Genomic DNA, 19278 nt, shown 5'->3' on the forward strand with positions numbered 1-19278 from the left:
CCACCGGAACAGATAAGATTGTGGCACTATATCACAGATATTGTAGCTTCCACACAGATCACACTGTTCGTGTTTTATTTCTACATAGATAACTGAATCAAAAGTATCATAAGCTATGTTATACAAATACCATCATCATCATTCTGAATCTATTCACTGCTGGACATGGTCTCTCACAATCGCCACAACACTCTGTCCTCGGCCTTCCTCATCCAGCCACTACCTTACTTTAGCAGCAGCCGTAGATTTTTTTTAGCTCTTTTTCTTTTTAATTGTCTGGGATTTTTAACTTCCGTTAAAATATAATGTGCAGATGCACTGAGTGGTCCGACTCTATTCTCACACATTGTCGAGTGCTAAAAGCATTGTCATGTTTTTATCAGACTGTTCATATTTTAGTTGACAAATCACTACCAAAATACTTCTACGTCAGTAGTGTATCTAAAAAACACAGCTGTAAATCAGATAACTTAGAACCTTGAAACCTTTGAAATTTTGAGAAAAGTTTGTTATTTTAATCAGAAACTCATATCTCCTTTGATTAAATTATGGAAAGCTTACCGGCACTAATATAAGGTAAAAACATACATAGAATACTATGTGCGAGGTACAATGCACGAGGTGCATGAATTACCTATATATCTGTAAAATACATAGCGAAGCAGTTTCGTTTAAAAAGGGCTTGTATTATTTATTTTTACTAAAATATAAAAGCTATCAGGATAATACATATTAACATGTAACATGAAGCGCTCATGAAAATAAGTTTCAAAGTAATTCCTCTGTTTTTGAACGTACGTTTATAATTTACCTAAATAATTATTATGTTACCTAATACCTTAAATAAGCATTATTCACGTAAGATCAAGTACCAAGCTGGTAAACTACTTAGCTATGTTTTATAACGTATAAATTTTAATTACGAGTAATATTTCATTCCAAAATCTTGTTAAGAAATTTTAAGTAGTCATAAAACATGCTTACACAATGTTGTATTTAATTCTTGTTCATGATTAAAATCTTTTATGTTGAAACTTTGTTATGATTAAAAGTTTCAGACTGTGTGTTTTATAAAACATATTTTATAAAGGTATACAGACGATACTTATTGTATGTAAATATTAATCAAGAGATACTCTGTCCTCAGCCTTCCTCTACTATAATTAATTTTCTAACCGATCTGCGCAATATCATTTTGAAACAACTTGATCAATTTGGAACAACCATATTTTTAATTTCCGAAATTAAACAGTAAGTAAACACATCTGCTTGAGTTTTGGGCGAAAGAGATCGTAACCCACAAGCATTTCTTGAACGTGTTAATTTAAAGTTTGCACACCTGTGTACTGTGTAGGTAGATATTACTTTCTCAACACAAAACCATTACTTTCCTACAGCAACGTTCGAAACTATGAATAGTAGCGCCTGTAGAGTTTATTAACTTAAATAAACTTAAAACTCTCATAAAATAGTACGAATGACTGAGCATGCTGTTACAAAACTTTAGCGAGGCCAGGTAAGATACTAAACGTAGTTACAGCTGGGGGGTTACTCTATACTGACGAAAAACGAACGAACGAGAGCTGTCGTGCAATCGGCACGTTTATTACAACTTCTCGCTGCTCGTTTTTCGTCATACAGAGTGACCCCCAGTACCTACAGCTAGTAAACGATTCTCACAACACCTTGTAAAGAAGATGGATACGTTTTCAGGATCCCACAAAACTTATTTTAATTAAAACTTTGTTATATCTCAGTTATTCTTGGTATCACTCTTATGCGCCGCGTGGGATGACTTGCCTGAAACTTTCATGAACTACAAACGCGTCTAGTTAAGATTTTCAGATGGTTTAAAGTTTTTAACAGAATAAAAAAAAACCTGAGTGAACACTACGTCGCTATAACTGAAAATTTAGCGAGGATTTCAGTATTAAATGATAAAACACCACACCTAACTCTGTCTCTCTCTACCGGCAATCCCAAGGTCGTCGGTCCAGCCGGAGGGCGTCCCATGTCACTGCCATCATCAAAAATTTAAGCCCAGATTTGTAGTACAAGCTTGAAAAATATTCAGCAATATGTCTACCTATTGAATTATTCACGCAAAAGGTGCTCGTACCCGTCCATCTATCAAGAAATAACATTATGTAAATGAGAAGGTAGTTTATATTTGATACGGTCAGCGATATTTCCGCATCTTTTCACGCCATTTTGTAGATTAACTATTTCAGCAGCCTTCATATATTTTCGTTCACCACTAAATCTAGCCCTCAGATTCATAGACCGTATTGTAAATTTACAACAAGGTTAAAATTTACTTTGAAACACTGTAATATACCCCCCCCTGTAGTGACTCTCTTCGGACTCTAACCTACCTATTTGAGACGTATTTTTCGCCCTAACTAAACTGAAACGAACTGAAGAGAAGTTTTGTAACGGTATACGTGTTTTGCATTATTCGTTTGGCCAATACGTGATCGTCTAGTCTAGCGGTTAGGACTCTACATTGCCGAAGTAACTCAAGTTCTTTTAGGAGGTTGAGAGAATCCCTACCCTAGCACAAATCCCTAGAACCCTAGTTCATAATCCCTAGTTTATCTAATTTTTAGGACAACAGAACAAAGCTCAAGCAATAGTTATTTCTTAAAAAATATACATAATTGAGAGTGATTTAAAAATATATATTATATATATATATATAAAAAAAGGGTTTTTAATTTGAATAGAAGGTGCGCCCCGCCTCGCACACCCTATGAAGGACGACCAGATCCGTCCACCAGACCCATCTACCTTCTCTAGCCCACTGGCTCTATTCAAACTGTTTTTTTTGTCAGTCAGTCCCTAGGAAAGGATCTATTGATTGGGATCCAGATGATGTTAATAATATTTTATTCAGCTTCACAATTCAGCACGGATATCTCCTGAACCTACTCTTGTATTTTCGACACGGATATTCCCTGAGTCTACTTATACATTTATTCGACACGGATATTTCCTGAGTCTACTTAATAATGTGTAATAGTTATTCGGCACGGATAGTTCCTGAGCCTACTTCTGTATCCATAATATGCAATAATTATTCGGCACGGATATTTCCTGAGCCTACTCTTGTATTTTCGACACGGATATTCCCTGAGTCTACTTATACATTTATTCGACACGGATATTTCCTGAGTCTACTTAATAATGTGTAATAGTTATTTGGCACGGATATCTTATGTATCCATAATGTGTAATAGTTATTCGGCACGGATATTTCCTGAGCCTACTCTTGTATTTTCGACACGGATATTCCCTGAGTCTACTTATACATTTATTCGACACGGATATTTCCTGAGTCTACTCATGTGTATCGTCACAGTACAATGTCTTCCAATAATGGACATAATTAGAATATAATTACTATCTCCCATTTCAGCTTGTGTCAAGAGCAATCACTCAAATGTATCTCTATATTGTAGATCTCAGAGTTATGTGACAATTAATATTTTATCGATGCTGGCTTGTGTCTACCATGGTACCTACAAGTTGTTCGAGGTGGTTTCCCTGCCTCTAATTAACTTCATCACAGTCAAGCACAACATTACTTATTAATAACTAACTGTCATCATCTCCTCCTGTATATAGTATGTATATTGGTCAGTTTGTAAGAAGAATCCAATTCAGCAACTGCTTTCCTTTACCCAAGCTGATAAGAAGTCATTTCAATTTATTTATCGGTAGTAAGTAACTCATGTACTATGAAAATATTTTCCTATCTTATTCAAAACTTAGTAAATTTTATTTAGAATAGAATACAGTTGAAACTCTTATGGTCGCCAATCGCCTCAAAGACTCTAATTATAAATTTTGTTTAATATTATCAACATCTTATCCAAACCCAAATCAATAATTATTTATATTAGCAGAATTAAAGGAGAATAATAAGTATAATAAATTATTACTAATCACTTAATATGTAAAAGTTGTCATGGTCACAGTCAATAATATATAGCCAATGATACCCATTTAACCTTCAAAAGTAAAATTGCATGAATATTCACTATGGAAATATTTATTTTATCTTTTCCAAATATTTCAGTTAACTTAAAATAGTGTTAGTGCTCCTATGGCCGCCATCCAACACATTGACCCTACGGGTATAAGTATCTAATTGAAGGTATTTATTTTATTTAATCAGACAAGTAGATAACTTTAGTAAAAGTAAAGTTGGTGCTCAACTAGGTCGGAAACTGACTCATTGACCCTATTATTTATTAATTTTGTTTAATATTCTTAACATCTTTTCCAAAGCAAAATCAATCTTTATTTATATTAATAAAAGGGTATAATGCAGGTTTTTAAGTATTATAAATTATCATTAACTTGCTGAATTTATAAGAATTGTCTTAGTCACAGTCAGTCAGGTACAAGTTATGGCCAATATAACCATTGAATAAAAGGAATACTTACTAAATTACATGAATTCTATTCTGTTTTCTGATACATAACTAGTAATTGAGGTACTGAAGTAAATACCTATTGAATTCCAATAAAGCAACCTTTACATACTTAGGTGGGTAAGTAAGTACCACAATCATACCTATCACATATGTAGATCAGTAAGAAGCCTAGATTCACTAAGCATACATACATCAATAACATTCACCACACATGAGATACAAAAGGATAGCTTGTTTTCCCCTAAAATTCAATAACCTACTCTCCCACAGCCTAAACCTAACTGCTTAGCATCTAAGTGGTTTGAAGATGAAATGCATTTTATACAAACCCACATTTTACACAATGTTCCTAGTATCAAGTACCTAGTAAGTAAGTATAACACTGGTGTCCCTTAAATGTTTGTTGGTTTTGTTGCTGCCTAATTGTTAAGTATGTTTTTTCTTTTATGATAAACAATACTTCAAATACCTGAATTTACCAAGTGTAGCTAAACCCATAATAAAACCATAGAGAATCATTAAACTAGTGAATCACACAAGTACACACAATAATTATTCAAGTAGAAACATAGTATTTTATGAAAATATGGTCCGGCCAATTTTCATCCCGGTGGAAAAATGTTTAAAATCATTTCAAATATTAAGAATACAAGTAATAAGTAATGTTTATAATAACCACTCTTAGAGAATCAAAGTAGGTTGAGCTAGCTGTAGATTTTAAATTACTTAAGTACTAAATAGAAATGCTGATTCAAATAAGAATATAATTTTGCTAAATAGATTCATAGCTTAATATGAATAACCTGAAGCATATTCTTCATTCTGGTTTCAAGACTGAATAGATAAGTACATGCTTACATGAGAACTAGATGGAGTTGGTAGAAATAAGTTTATATTGTGTATCTCAGGAGATAAGTAAATAAGTACCGACTACCTAGGAATATGAATCTTTTTGTAACCTAAACAATTTCAGAATGATCTAATATGTTACCTAATAGATTTACTTAAATTGCAAGCACTTATCACTGAATAGGATTCCACATAATTATGTTATATATCTGATGAATCATCCATTATTATTACTTAGGTACTTATTCAGATTGTTGTGCAAGCCTAGTAAGTTTGTAAACCAAATATGTTGGAACATAGGTTATGATCCACCACAATGAAACATAGGTACATCTAATGGTCTGTATTATGCTAATTACTGTTCTTTACTGGGTATGCAAAGACTGCTGGGTGAAACAATTTCAGGTAGATAGATTGCTGTGAGTAAAAGTAACATACTTAAATACTTGACTCATTAGCCATCATCTCAATAGAACATACTATTCAATATCTGTACTATATTGATATAAGTAACTAAGTTTATTCCTTCCAGGTAAACAAACATAGCTTGATGAAACAAGTGGGGTAATTTTCCCATAGTCGAATGTACTTATGCTTGTAAATTGATTGTTTTATGTGATAGAATCTTTAAGGCTGATTGATGAAGTAAAAGGTGGTTTCCTTGGGTCTCTCCTAATAAACCTAGGTACCCTAGCAGCCTTCAATTTCAAAATGGCCAAGAAGCTTAACAATAAATAATGGGGAACAAGTGGATTTTAGGTTATGGAAATATTTGAATTTTGAAACCAGAACAAAATAAATAGATATTTTGATATTATGAATGGAGTGGAATATAGATAATAATATGCTGTGATACCTCGAAATAGTGGTTATTATAAAATCCAATCGACACTTAGCTGAGGTTCCTTGTTGCGCCGCCGCCGGCTGGTCGAAGCTGCAATCCACCGTATCCACACACTTATAAAAATACATTCTCTATCCCCTTTTCCCTTTAAATAAAACTCTAAAATGCAAAGGCTTGATGTTATCACACGAAATCCCGCGGGAAGACCAAGGGCGAGTTTTCTTCCCGAAATCTATTTATAGCCTCTCCTGACCATCGACTCCCTTTTTCTTTTTTTTTCTTTTCTTTTCCGGTTCATCCATCGAACTTTATCGATTCAACTCCATCCCCAAGATCCTAGACTACAGGTGGCGCCACTGAGCTAGACAATAACACAACTATTAAATATTTTTAAGGTAATAAACCGATGGACTATTGTTCTATAATTATTGATAATTAATATTATTATTATTTAACTAGTATTTACTAATTTCAAGTCCTGATTCGATTAATTAGAACTAAAAGATACTCAGTTGAGCGTCAAGGAGGCGTAGTACGTAAAGTGTCGCGTAAATTAGTGTTGTGCAAATCTGATCCTCATAATAATAACTTATCACTATGGCGTCATTCATTTCAATAATCAAACAATAATTAACAGAGCCGTATAAACGGTTGAAACATAATATAACCGAATCTAGTATGATATCTCTTTAAACTCTAAGCGTCAACAATAAGACTTGTACTTATTCTAGGTATCTGTCGATTCGAACGACACAACACCCCCCAAACATTACCATATAAGGAAATGCGTCATCGAGTCTAACCCAATAGATGGCACTAGTGTGGCATTTCTACATCTCGGTATGGTTGTGTTTTCCAACCAGCGTATAGTCTTATTTTGCTTATAATAAAAATTTCGCCCATCTATACATAAATATTGTAATAATGTATAAGTCTGCTACGGACGGACTATGTTCCGTTACAACCACCCCCTAAATTTTTAGGAAATGCAATTGGATAAAAATTTACCTATCTAAGACTTATACATTATACATGAATAACGGTACATGAAAATAACAAACTAATATCACAACCTTACAATACAAATAAGTTTCGTTACAACCACCCCCTAAATTTTTAGGAAATGCAATTGGATAAAAATTTACCTACTTAACTTGATAGACAATGATAACTCTATATCTTAGTGAAGGTGATAAACCCCAACACTCTCATATTAAATTTACTTAATTCATAGTATTGTAACCAGTGTTTTATTGTCACTTAGTAATATTAAAACCAGGATATTCGAGGTAACAGTCGCTGTACCCTTCGCTATCTCGAATATGCAACGAGTTCGAGGCCCCCTACTGCAGATAGATGCCACCCACTCGGCCAGCGCACCCAATGAGGACAACAAAGGTGTCATTACCCGACAGGCGTGCACATAATCAATCCTATCAGGCAACTCATTTGATAACTCTCTTATAAGAATTCATCAAACGCCTTATATGTTTCTCAGTGATTTCTCCATACGATCGATGCATTGGGTGAATTGCTTACTGTTTTCTTCCCAATGTCTTTGCAATTAAGAAAAGAACCTAAGTAACAAAGTTAAACTAAATACTTGAGTTGAGACCCATATCCCCTCTCAAATATGTGATCGATTAGAGCCCTCACTGTAGATCCTCACCGAATGTCCAGTCAAGCAGACACCATCTACGACACAGGTATCATTATCCAATAGGCTTACACTATCAGTAGTCCTGTTGAACAACTCATTCGATAGCCCCCTTATAGAAGCTCACCAAATGCCCTATGTGCCTATCAGTGGTTTACCCGAATCGTTTTACTTTTCTACTTGGATTAACTCCACTTCAACACCTTCACAACACTTTTATCAACAGAATTTTGTAAGGTAAATTTAAGAATCCCTGGGTCTTATCACCTTCAGCATTTACTAAACCTACCTAGCTTTATGTAAACGTGTAAGCTATAGTGACAACAGGATAAAAGTTTATAAGAAAAACAAATAACTGAACGAAACTTTTAACGAAAAGAAATGCATCTCTGGAAGTACTTCTTAATTATAGCTTAGTTACGTAAATATTAATTAATAAATTACGGCACACTAAAATTGTAACCAGTGGTAAGCGTAGACAAAGTATTCGAGATAACAGTCGTTGTGCCCTTCGCTACCTCGAACACGGAACAACTTCGAATCCCCCACTGCAGATTAATATCGCCCCACCAAACCAGCACTCCCGCGAAGGCGACAAAAGTATCATTATTCAAGAGGCTTGTATTTTTAGCCTAATGAATAACTCATCTGATAGCCCCCTTATAGAAGCTCACCAGACGCTCTATATGTCTCACAGTACTTTCTTAGAACGATCGGCGCATTGAGTGACATTTAAATTAGTTCCTCCTCAATGTCTTTGTGATTTATGCAAATCAATAATAACTCATTAATGAAAAATATTTGAGTTGAGATCCAAAGTCACACTATTCCCTTCTCAAATATGAGATCGTTGAAAGCCCGCACTGTAGACCATCGCAGAAAGTCTTAGTCGGTCGAGACAATAAAAACGACAAAGATATCATTATCCAATAAGCAATGCTACTAGATAACTCATTTGATAGCCCCCTTATAGAAGCTCGGCAAATGTCTTATATGCCTATCAGTAGTTTATCCGAACTGTTCAGCAGTAGGTATGTATTTAAAAACCATCACTTATCACCTTCACAAAAAAATATATATTATAAAATGTAATCTATCACGGTAAAGTTATTAAGTATAGGAAGAAGTACTCCAAAACTACATTCCATTTCATTACCATACCAAAGTATAGTCACCGACATTAGCGCGCCCAAAAGTATAAAATTTACAGGGCCAATGAATAAATGACACGGTTACACGGTGTGACCATCATCACTGTACCTTCAGATAACCTGTACCTAAACTTAAATCCAAGTAGAAACTTATTTACTATCCCTCTTGTGTAAGTACACAACACACCCCCTTGATTTAAGAATTTATCCACTCTCCTAATCACTAATCATAATAACAATAATCCTATTCCAATCCATAACTTTTAGTTTAACCCAAAATCCTTTACAAAATCAATTAGTTATTTAAAGGAGTGCAATGAGAATTTAAATCAGCTATACTCAACCTGCGGCCCGCGTACAATGACTTAAACGTGTTTGTGGCCCTTACATAAAAAAGGTTGAGTACCAATGATTTAAATGGTGTATCACCCCCAAAATTAAACAACTCTAAAATATTTATCTATGTTGATGAAATACTTAGGTAAGTTAGGCACATTCGTTCACTCCAAGACAGTCAAATTTAAAATGCATTCAAATTGTCAAATAACCTAAGCTCTTATCTATTCCTGTAGATGAATACTCTCACCCCCACGTGTGTAACAACAGAACAATACTTAACCCACATTCACATCACGACCGTCTTTCCTATTTTATAGTATTGATTGACTCAATTCAATCACCTCACTACACTCTCATTCATAAACATTCCTACATTTTTAAACCATATTTACTAATTTTAAGACACACCCCCACTCTCATATGTCACCTATTCCTAAACACACCCTACTGATGATGATGATGATTATAAAATTGGAGCAGCCCATATTTACTCACTTTAAGAGACACCCCCACTCTCTTATGTCACATATTCCTAAACACACCCTACTGATGATGATGATGATTATAAAATTGGAGCAGCCCATATTTACTCACTTTAAGAGACACCCCCACTCTCTTATGTCACCTATTCGTAAACACCCCCTATTGATGATGATGATGATGATTATAAAATTGGAGCAGCCCATATTTACTCACTTTAAGAGACACCCCCACTCTCTTATGTCACCTATTCGTAAACACCCCCTACTGATGATGATGATGATGATTATAAAATCGGAGCAGCCCTAAGGATACCTATTCTGTGACATTTACCTAATATTATGTTGAACCGCCCGATGATTATGAATCTTGGCCATCATAATCTAACACATCATTATAATCTAATACACATATTATAGTTTATAAAATATAGCATGAGCCCTTTAAAATATACCACGTTTGATTGACAGATCTTCCTGGTAGATGACTATCGACAAATAATTGTAAAGTTTTACGTCGACTAAACCATTTGATTACCGACATAGCTGTCAAAATATGCAAGCTGAAGTGGCAGTGGGCTGGTCATATCTGCCGAAGAACCGATAACCGTTGGGGTAGACGAGTTCTCAAGTGGAGACCACGAACAGGCAAGCGCAGCGTGGGACGCCCTCCTGCCCGCCGGACCGACGACCATAGGCGGGTGGCGGGTAGTGGTTGGATGAGGAAGGCCGAGGACCGAGTGTTGTGGCGCTCCTTGGGAGAGGCCTATGTCCAGCAGTGGACGATTATTGGCTGATGATGAAACCATTTGACTTTGACTTATGCCTGCTAAATAAAGTTGGGTTTCCCTTGAAAGCGAAGAAGTGACAAATAAAATGTATGGATTTGACAGCTGTCATTCTAATCAAGCTATTTTTAAAGAACTGTAACATACATTCACTAGGCTCACCCCCACTATCTTATGCCTTCCAGCTTCCTCTCCTGGGAACAGTCCTAAACACCCCCTATATGTGATGACGACATTGAAGTAACCCTATGAATACCTATTTGTGTGTAACTTTTAATCTAATGATGTTACGGCCGATGATGATGATGAACCCAAGCCACCCTAATTTAACACATTGATAAAATCAGATATAAGTAAGTATGTAAATACGAACATAGTTTCCTTCACTAGCTCATTTTATTTACACCGTAATCTTATCATTCCTCTATCTCATAATATCCCTAATGTCGTGCACATTATTCACAATATCAATCCATACTCAATCGCACCTACACGCAATTAGCAATCCAGTACCTATACTATATGTAGCTAGCACGCACTCACGCGCAGCCTGTATTTAGGTATACACTGCAGGACACGAACCTCCTCCAATTCCCCAACAACAGAGAGCCACCTCCACAATCTCCATGCACATAAATTTAACACCACAACACACATTGAACACCAAAAACCCGAGGATCGAACTCGAGACAGTAGTCAAGGTCACTATCCACCACAACATTCGGTAGTGTAGCCAGCTAAGTATTTACATACATGTAGAAACATAAGATCATAATATCATAACCTCTCTTTCTCCACATGCTAGGTATCGATTTCCCCTCCTAGTTCCAATTATATACCTAATTACCTATACCTGCGTATTAGCAAAACGCATACCTACTACATACATGCCATTGAAGTAGGTACAACGAAAGGAGTGACATATCCACTGTACCCAACACACGAACAGTGCCTTCGGCATCGGCAAACAGCCACCGACAACTGATCCCACTACATAATCTTTTAACCACGGTGACAAACACCTTAGTGACAATCACTGGAGCTGGGCAGCTGTTTGTCACTGACATTATAATAAGAAGTAACATTACCTATCATTGCCTAATTAAATAGGTACATACATGAAGGTCATTGAACCTGTACAAAACAGTCTTTAATTTTGTCGACACGAATGCGGTAACTATATACATATTCAGTTAACCCCACGAAAGCTGAATATACTATTACTAAAATCCACAAAACTCATAACAATAATATTCGCTAAACTTATAACAGCCCTTTCCTTTGTCCGTAAGGTACCTACACGTCAGGTATCTAGAACTCACCTACATCCATACCAAATTCATGACACCAATCCCCTTCTATCGTGGGTAAAAGCATTTGTTAGTCGTACACCTCGAAATCACAAAATCCCTGCAGCCCCTCACCCATTCGCATCTCGCCGCGATATCAAAATTTATGAATAGATTTTTATTCATGTAGTATAATTTTTGATCGCTACTGACAATTGTCTGAAATAATAATAGTAGATTTACTTTCCTGCCTGTCTTCACTGTAGTCGCTTTTCACCTTGATAGATATTTGTTTGTAATGCATTATTAGGTACATATCGCGATATTTCTTTTACACTACAAGAATATGCGACCCAAATAAGATGCGACATAAAATACTTACTTGCTATTCAAAATATATGCAGCTTAATAAATAAGCTATTGATAATACATGCTACATAAAATTTTGCTACTGTTGTGAAAATCTGTTAAAAATATATGCTAGTAACAAAATATACTACCGATATTATACGCTACAACAAAAAACGCTATCGCGGCGAAACGCGAACAGGTGAAAAGCCACAAGGACTCCCCGACCTCGAGGTATACGACCAACAAATGGGTAAAAGTCACCTTGACATAAGACCCAACACTAATCCTATCTTTTCTATGCTGGCAAAATTTATTTGTCATACATAACTAATTCTCATTACACCCCTTTCTCTAGCGTTGAAAGTATAAATATATCAGCATATAAACATACACCAAACCTATAACAACACTCTTCCTTTATGGTTTAATTAAACCCACATAACGGACTACCTAAATAAATGAGTAAGAAAATAAAATTATACAATGCAAAATATTTTAATATGTATACCAGCGCCACCTGTGTTAAAACTCTTGAACTGCAATTAATCATTGATATCTACAGGTAATCAGGTTCGAACATCAAATACAGCTAGCTAACTTCTTCCTGTTGTATCCTTATTTACCTTTTATTTAAAGGTAAGTAGAAGTATAAAATAACAGTAGACAGACAGTACACTTGGAATTAAACCTAAAATCGGATGCACACAATCAAAATAAATTTGCCATGAGTAGATATATCTCATCCGCCGCTGTGAAACTGACACTTATTAAAATGTGTCTACTATCTACCTATAATATGTGTATATGTATGTATAAATAACAAAAAATCTATTCCCTAGACAATCGTAGTCGTAGAAAAAATTAAATAGGTAAACAAGTACTTAGGTACTTACTAAAGTTTGCATTCACCAAAACATCTGTTAGTTATAGCTACCTACCACGCTAACTTCGAACGGTCTTTGACCTTACTAGTTTATCCTCGTTTACTTAGTAGGTACCTACTTTATTTTACTATAGGTACCCCTTTTCCTTTATTAATTTAATGAAATAATTACAGAAAATGACGCAACATCCATGCGCCAAACCTACCAGTTTCAAGTGCACCATGGTAAGATCGGTATAAATGAACCATGTAAAGTGTGCGCAGCTTCTAAATCACAATGTCATGTCTTTACCAAAATAATAATGACAGGACGCTACCTATAACCTATTTGATTGTTTTACTAATGCATTTGTAGGCAACCTACACGTATTTTAAGCACACTAAGTTTGAATGCAACAATTTGTATACAATAGGGTAAAAGTACCACATATCGGCACTTCAAATGTTTCAAGCAAAATGTATACAAGTATACAAATATTATGCTAAGTTTTTTTTTTTTTTTTTTTTATGTAAAGGGTAAAGTTACCAGTTATTGACCTTTTAAATGGTTCAAACAAAATGTATTACCTAAGTGTACACATTATATTATTATTATTTTTTTTTCCTCTAAATGCCTATTTTATTGTACGCCTACACATATGATTTTTCTATTAACGTTTTCTCTCAATCTCCTTCCGTTTCACGGCAACAATTGTAGGCTAAAAGCCTTTTAAGTTTTTGAATAATGCAACACACAAATAAAATAACGTTCCTAATAACCCGATCCTGTTTCTAATAATTCTGATCACCCTATCCTGGTCTACGGCATCTCAATTGTAATATACCCCCCCCTGTAGTGACTCTCTTCGGACTCTAACCTACCTATTTGAGACGTATTTTTCGCCCTAACTAAACTGAAACGAACTGAAGAGAAGTTTTGTAACGGTATACGTGTTTTGCATTATTCGTTTGGCCAATACGTGATCGTCTAGTCTAGCGGTTAGGACTCTACATTGCCGAAGTAACTCAAGTTCTTTTAGGAGGTTGAGAGAATCCCTACCCTAGCACAAATCCCTAGAACCCTAGTTCATAATCCCTAGTTTATCTAATTTTTAGGACAACAGAACAAAGCTCAAGCAATAGTTATTTCTTAAAAAATATACATAATTGAGAGTGATTTAAAAATATATATTATATATATATATATAAAAAAAGGGTTTTTAATTTGAATAGAAGGTGCGCCCCGCCTCGCACACCCTATGAAGGACGACCAGATCCGTCCACCAGACCCATCTACCTTCTCTAGCCCACTGGCTCTATTCAAACTGTTTTTTTGTCAGTCAGTCCCTAGGAAAGGATCTATTGATTGGGATCCAGATGATGTTAATAATATTTTATTCAGCTTCACAATTCAGCACGGATATCTCCTGAACCTACTCTTGTATTTTCGACACGGATATTCCCTGAGTCTACTTATACATTTATTCGACACGGATATTTCCTGAGTCTACTTAATAATGTGTAATAGTTATTCGGCACGGATAGTTCCTGAGCCTACTTCTGTATCCATAATATGCAATAATTATTCGGCACGGATATTTCCTGAGCCTACTCTTGTATTTTCGACACGGATATTCCCTGAGTCTACTTATACATTTATTCGACACGGATATTTCCTGAGTCTACTTAATAATGTGTAATAGTTATTTGGCACGGATATCTTATGTATCCATAATGTGTAATAGTTATTCGGCACGGATATTTCCTGAGCCTACTCTTGTATTTTCGACACGGATATTCCCTGAGTCTACTTATACATTTATTCGACACGGATATTTCCTGAGTCTACTCATGTGTATCGTCACAGTACAATGTCTTCCAATAATGGACATAATTAGAATATAATTACTATCTCCCATTTCAGCTTGTGTCAAGAGCAATCACTCAAATGTATCTCTATATTGTAGATCTCAGAGTTATGTGACAATTAATATTTTATCGATGCTGGCTTGTGTCTACCATGGTACCTACAAGTTGTTCGAGGTGGTTTCCCTGCCTCTAATTAACTTCATCACAGTCAAGCACAACATTACTTATTAATAACTAACTGTCATCATCTCCTCCTGTATATAGTATGTATATTGGTCAGTTTGTAAGAAGAATCCAATTCAGCAACTGCTTTCCTTTACCCAAGCTGATAAGAAGTCATTTCAATTTATTTATCGGTAGTAAGTAACTCATGTACTATGAAAATATTTTCCTATCTTATTCAAAACTTAGTAAATTTTATTTAGAATAGAATACAGTTGAAACTCTTATGGTCGCCAATCGCCTCAAAGACTCTAATTATAAATTTTGTTTAATATTATCAACATCTTATCCAAACCCAAATCAATAATTATTTATATTAGCAGAATTAAAGGAGAATAATAAGTATAATAAATTATTACTAATCACTTAATATGTAAAAGTTGTCATGGTCACAGTCAATAATATATAGCCAATGATACCCATTTAACCTTCAAAAGTAAAATTGCATGAATATTCACTATGGAAATATTTATTTTATCTTTTCCAAATATTTCAGTTAACTTAAAATAGTGTTAGTGCTCCTATGGCCGCCATCCAACACATTGACCCTACGGGTATAAGTATCTAATTGAAGGTATTTATTTTATTTAATCAGACAAGTAGATAACTTTAGTAAAAGTAAAGTTGGTGCTCAACTAGGTCGGAAACTGACTCATTGACCCTATTATTTATTAATTTTGTTTAATATTCTTAACATCTTTTCCAAAGCAAAATCAATCTTTATTTATATTAATAAAAGGGTATAATGCAGGTTTTTAAGTATTATAAATTATCATTAACTTGCTGAATTTATAAGAATTGTCTTAGTCACAGTCAGTCAGGTACAAGTTATGGCCAATATAACCATTGAATAAAAGGAATACTTACTAAATTACATGAATTCTATTCTGTTTTCTGATACATAACTAGTAATTGAGGTACTGAAGTAAATACCTATTGAATTCCAATAAAGCAACCTTTACATACTTAGGTGGGTAAGTAAGTACCACAATCATACCTATCACATATGTAGATCAGTAAGAAGCCTAGATTCACTAAGCATACATACATCAATAACATTCACCACACATGAGATACAAAAGGATAGCTTGTTTTCCCCTAAAATTCAATAACCTACTCTCCCACAGCCTAAACCTAACTGCTTAGCATCTAAGTGGTTTGAAGATGAAATGCATTTTATACAAACCCACATTTTACACAATGTTCCTAGTATCAAGTACCTAGTAAGTAAGTATAACACTGGTGTCCCTTAAATGTTTGTTGGTTTTGTTGCTGCCTAATTGTTAAGTATGTTTTTTCTTTTATGATAAACAATACTTCAAATACCTGAATTTACCAAGTGTAGCTAAACCCATAATAAAACCATAGAGAATCATTAAACTAGTGAATCACACAAGTACACACAATAATTATTCAAGTAGAAACATAGTATTTTATGAAAATATGGTCCGGCCAATTTTCATCCCGGTGGAAAAATGTTTAAAATCATTTCAAATATTAAGAATACAAGTAATAAGTAATGTTTATAATAACCACTCTTAGAGAATCAAAGTAGGTTGAGCTAGCTGTAGATTTTAAATTACTTAAGTACTAAATAGAAATGCTGATTCAAATAAGAATATAATTTTGCTAAATAGATTCATAGCTTAATATGAATAACCTGAAGCATATTCTTCATTCTGGTTTCAAGACTGAATAGATAAGTACATGCTTACATGAGAACTAGATGGAGTTGGTAGAAATAAGTTTATATTGTGTATCTCAGGAGATAAGTAAATAAGTACCGACTACCTAGGAATATGAATCTTTTTGTAACCTAAACAATTTCAGAATGATCTAATATGTTACCTAATAGATTTACTTAAATTGCAAGCACTTATCACTGAATAGGATTCCACATAATTATGTTATATATCTGATGAATCATCCATTATTATTACTTAGGTACTTATTCAGATTGTTGTGCAAGCCTAGTAAGTTTGTAAACCAAATATGTTGGAACATAGGTTATGATCCACCACAATGAAACATAGGTACATCTAATGGTCTGTATTATGCTAATTACTGTTCTTTACTGGGTATGCAAAGACTGCTGGGTGAAACAATTTCAGGTAGATAGATTGCTGTGAGTAAAAGTAACATACTTAAATACTTGACTCATTAGCCATCATCTCAATAGAACATACTATTCAATATCTGTACTATATTGATATAAGTAACTAAGTTTATTCCTTCCAGGTAAACAAACATAGCTTGATGAAACAAGTGGGGTAATTTTCCCATAGTCGAATGTACTTATGCTTGTAAATTGATTGTTTTATGTGATAGAATCTTTAAGGCTGATTGATGAAGTAAAAGGTGGTTTCCTTGGGTCTCTCCTAATAAACCTAGGTACCCTAGCAGCCTTCAATTTCAAAATGGCCAAGAAGCTTAACAATAAATAATGGGGAACAAGTGGATTTTAGGTTATGGAAATATTTGAATTTTGAAACCAGAACAAAATAAATAGATATTTTGATATTATGAATGGAGTGGAATATAGATAATAATATGCTGTGATACCTCGAAATAGTGGTTATTATAAAATCCAATCGACACTTAGCTGAGGTTCCTTGTTGCGCCGCCGCCGGCTGGTCGAAGCTGCAATCCACCGTATCCACACACTTATAAAAATACATTCTCTATCCCCTTTTCCCTTTAAATAAAACTCTAAAATGCAAAGGCTTGATGTTATCACACGAAATCCCGCGGGAAGACCAAGGGCGAGTTTTCTTCCCGAAATCTATTTATAGCCTCTCCTGACCATCGACTCCCTTTTTCTTTTTTTTTCTTTTCTTTTCCGGTTCATCCATCGAACTTTATCGATTCAACTCCATCCCCAAGATCCTAGACTACAGGTGGCGCCACTGAGCTAGACAATAACACAACTATTAAATATTTTTAAGGTAATAAACCGATGGACTATTGTTCTATAATTATTGATAATTAATATTATTATTATTTAACTAGTATTTACTAATTTCAAGTCCTGATTCGATTAATTAGAACTAAAAGATACTCAGTTGAGCGTCAAGGAGGCGTAGTACGTAAAGTGTCGCGTAAATTAGTGTTGTGCAAATCTGATCCTCATAATAATAACTTATCACTATGGCGTCATTCATTTCAATAATCAAACAATAATTAACAGAGCCGTATAAACGGTTGAAACATAATATAACCGAATCTAGTATGATATCTCTTTAAACTCTAAGCGTCAACAATAAGACTTGTACTTATTCTAGGTATCTGTCGATTCGAACGACACAACACCCCCCAAACATTACCATATAAGGAAATGCGTCATCGAGTCTAACCCAATAGATGGCACTAGTGTGGCATTTCTACATCTCGGTATGGTTGTGTTTTCCAACCAGCGTATAGTCTTATTTTGCTTATAATAAAAATTTCGCCCATCTATACATAAATATTGTAATAATGTATAAGTCTGCTACGGACGGACTATGTTCCGTTACAACACACCAGTTTCGACTCTTTACGTCAGTCAAAAGGTTGAAATTCGTATATCAATACGTCAATTTTAAACCTATTGTAAAGTGTCAAAAAGCTCTATGAATTTGGGGGTTAATCTTTGATCTAGACATTTCTAGCACAGTTAAAGAAGCTCTTTTCTGGACGCTTCCGTGCTTCGGACGGCACGCTAAGCCGTGTGTCCCGGTTGCTGCCTCGGCATCAGTCGTTAAGCCTAGTCAGAGGCCTTCGGGCGGCTTGAAATCTTCTGACATTCGGGTTGCCCACTTACTCACTGCCCACTCTCAGCACAAGCTTGCTTGTGTTGGAGTCCACCAACCTGCACAAGGCCAGCGTGGTGGACTAGGCCTAAACCCTTCCTTTATCCCCCTTAAACCCCACCTCTCTCTGCACGATGAACATTTCCTTAATTAATAAGTACTCTACAGTGAGTTGTGTTCAATTCAACTATTTCATATAACAACTTTAAGAGAACTAATACGGTCCTTATGGAGCTGTAAACATGGAGTAACAGCCAACTATCATCTCAAATTGCAAATTGCTTCTCTCCGTAATGGTACTCGTATGTTCCACGGTAGATAGGTACTAGGCTTCCTAGACTAGGGTAC

The 19278-nt window shown here is 34.9% G+C and overlaps 1 protein-coding gene across 1 annotated transcript in view; it reads right to left on the reverse strand.

Moving 5' to 3' along the window:
- The window catches only part of LOC105385696 (IDLSRF-like peptide), a 99123-nt gene that overhangs the window by 32441 nt on the left and 47404 nt on the right, over window positions 1–19278 (reverse strand). The window lies entirely within an intron of this gene.

This window comes from Plutella xylostella, chromosome 7 (assembly GCF_932276165.1).
Source record: "Plutella xylostella chromosome 7, ilPluXylo3.1, whole genome shotgun sequence".
Taxonomy (NCBI): domain Eukaryota; kingdom Metazoa; phylum Arthropoda; class Insecta; order Lepidoptera; family Plutellidae; genus Plutella; species Plutella xylostella.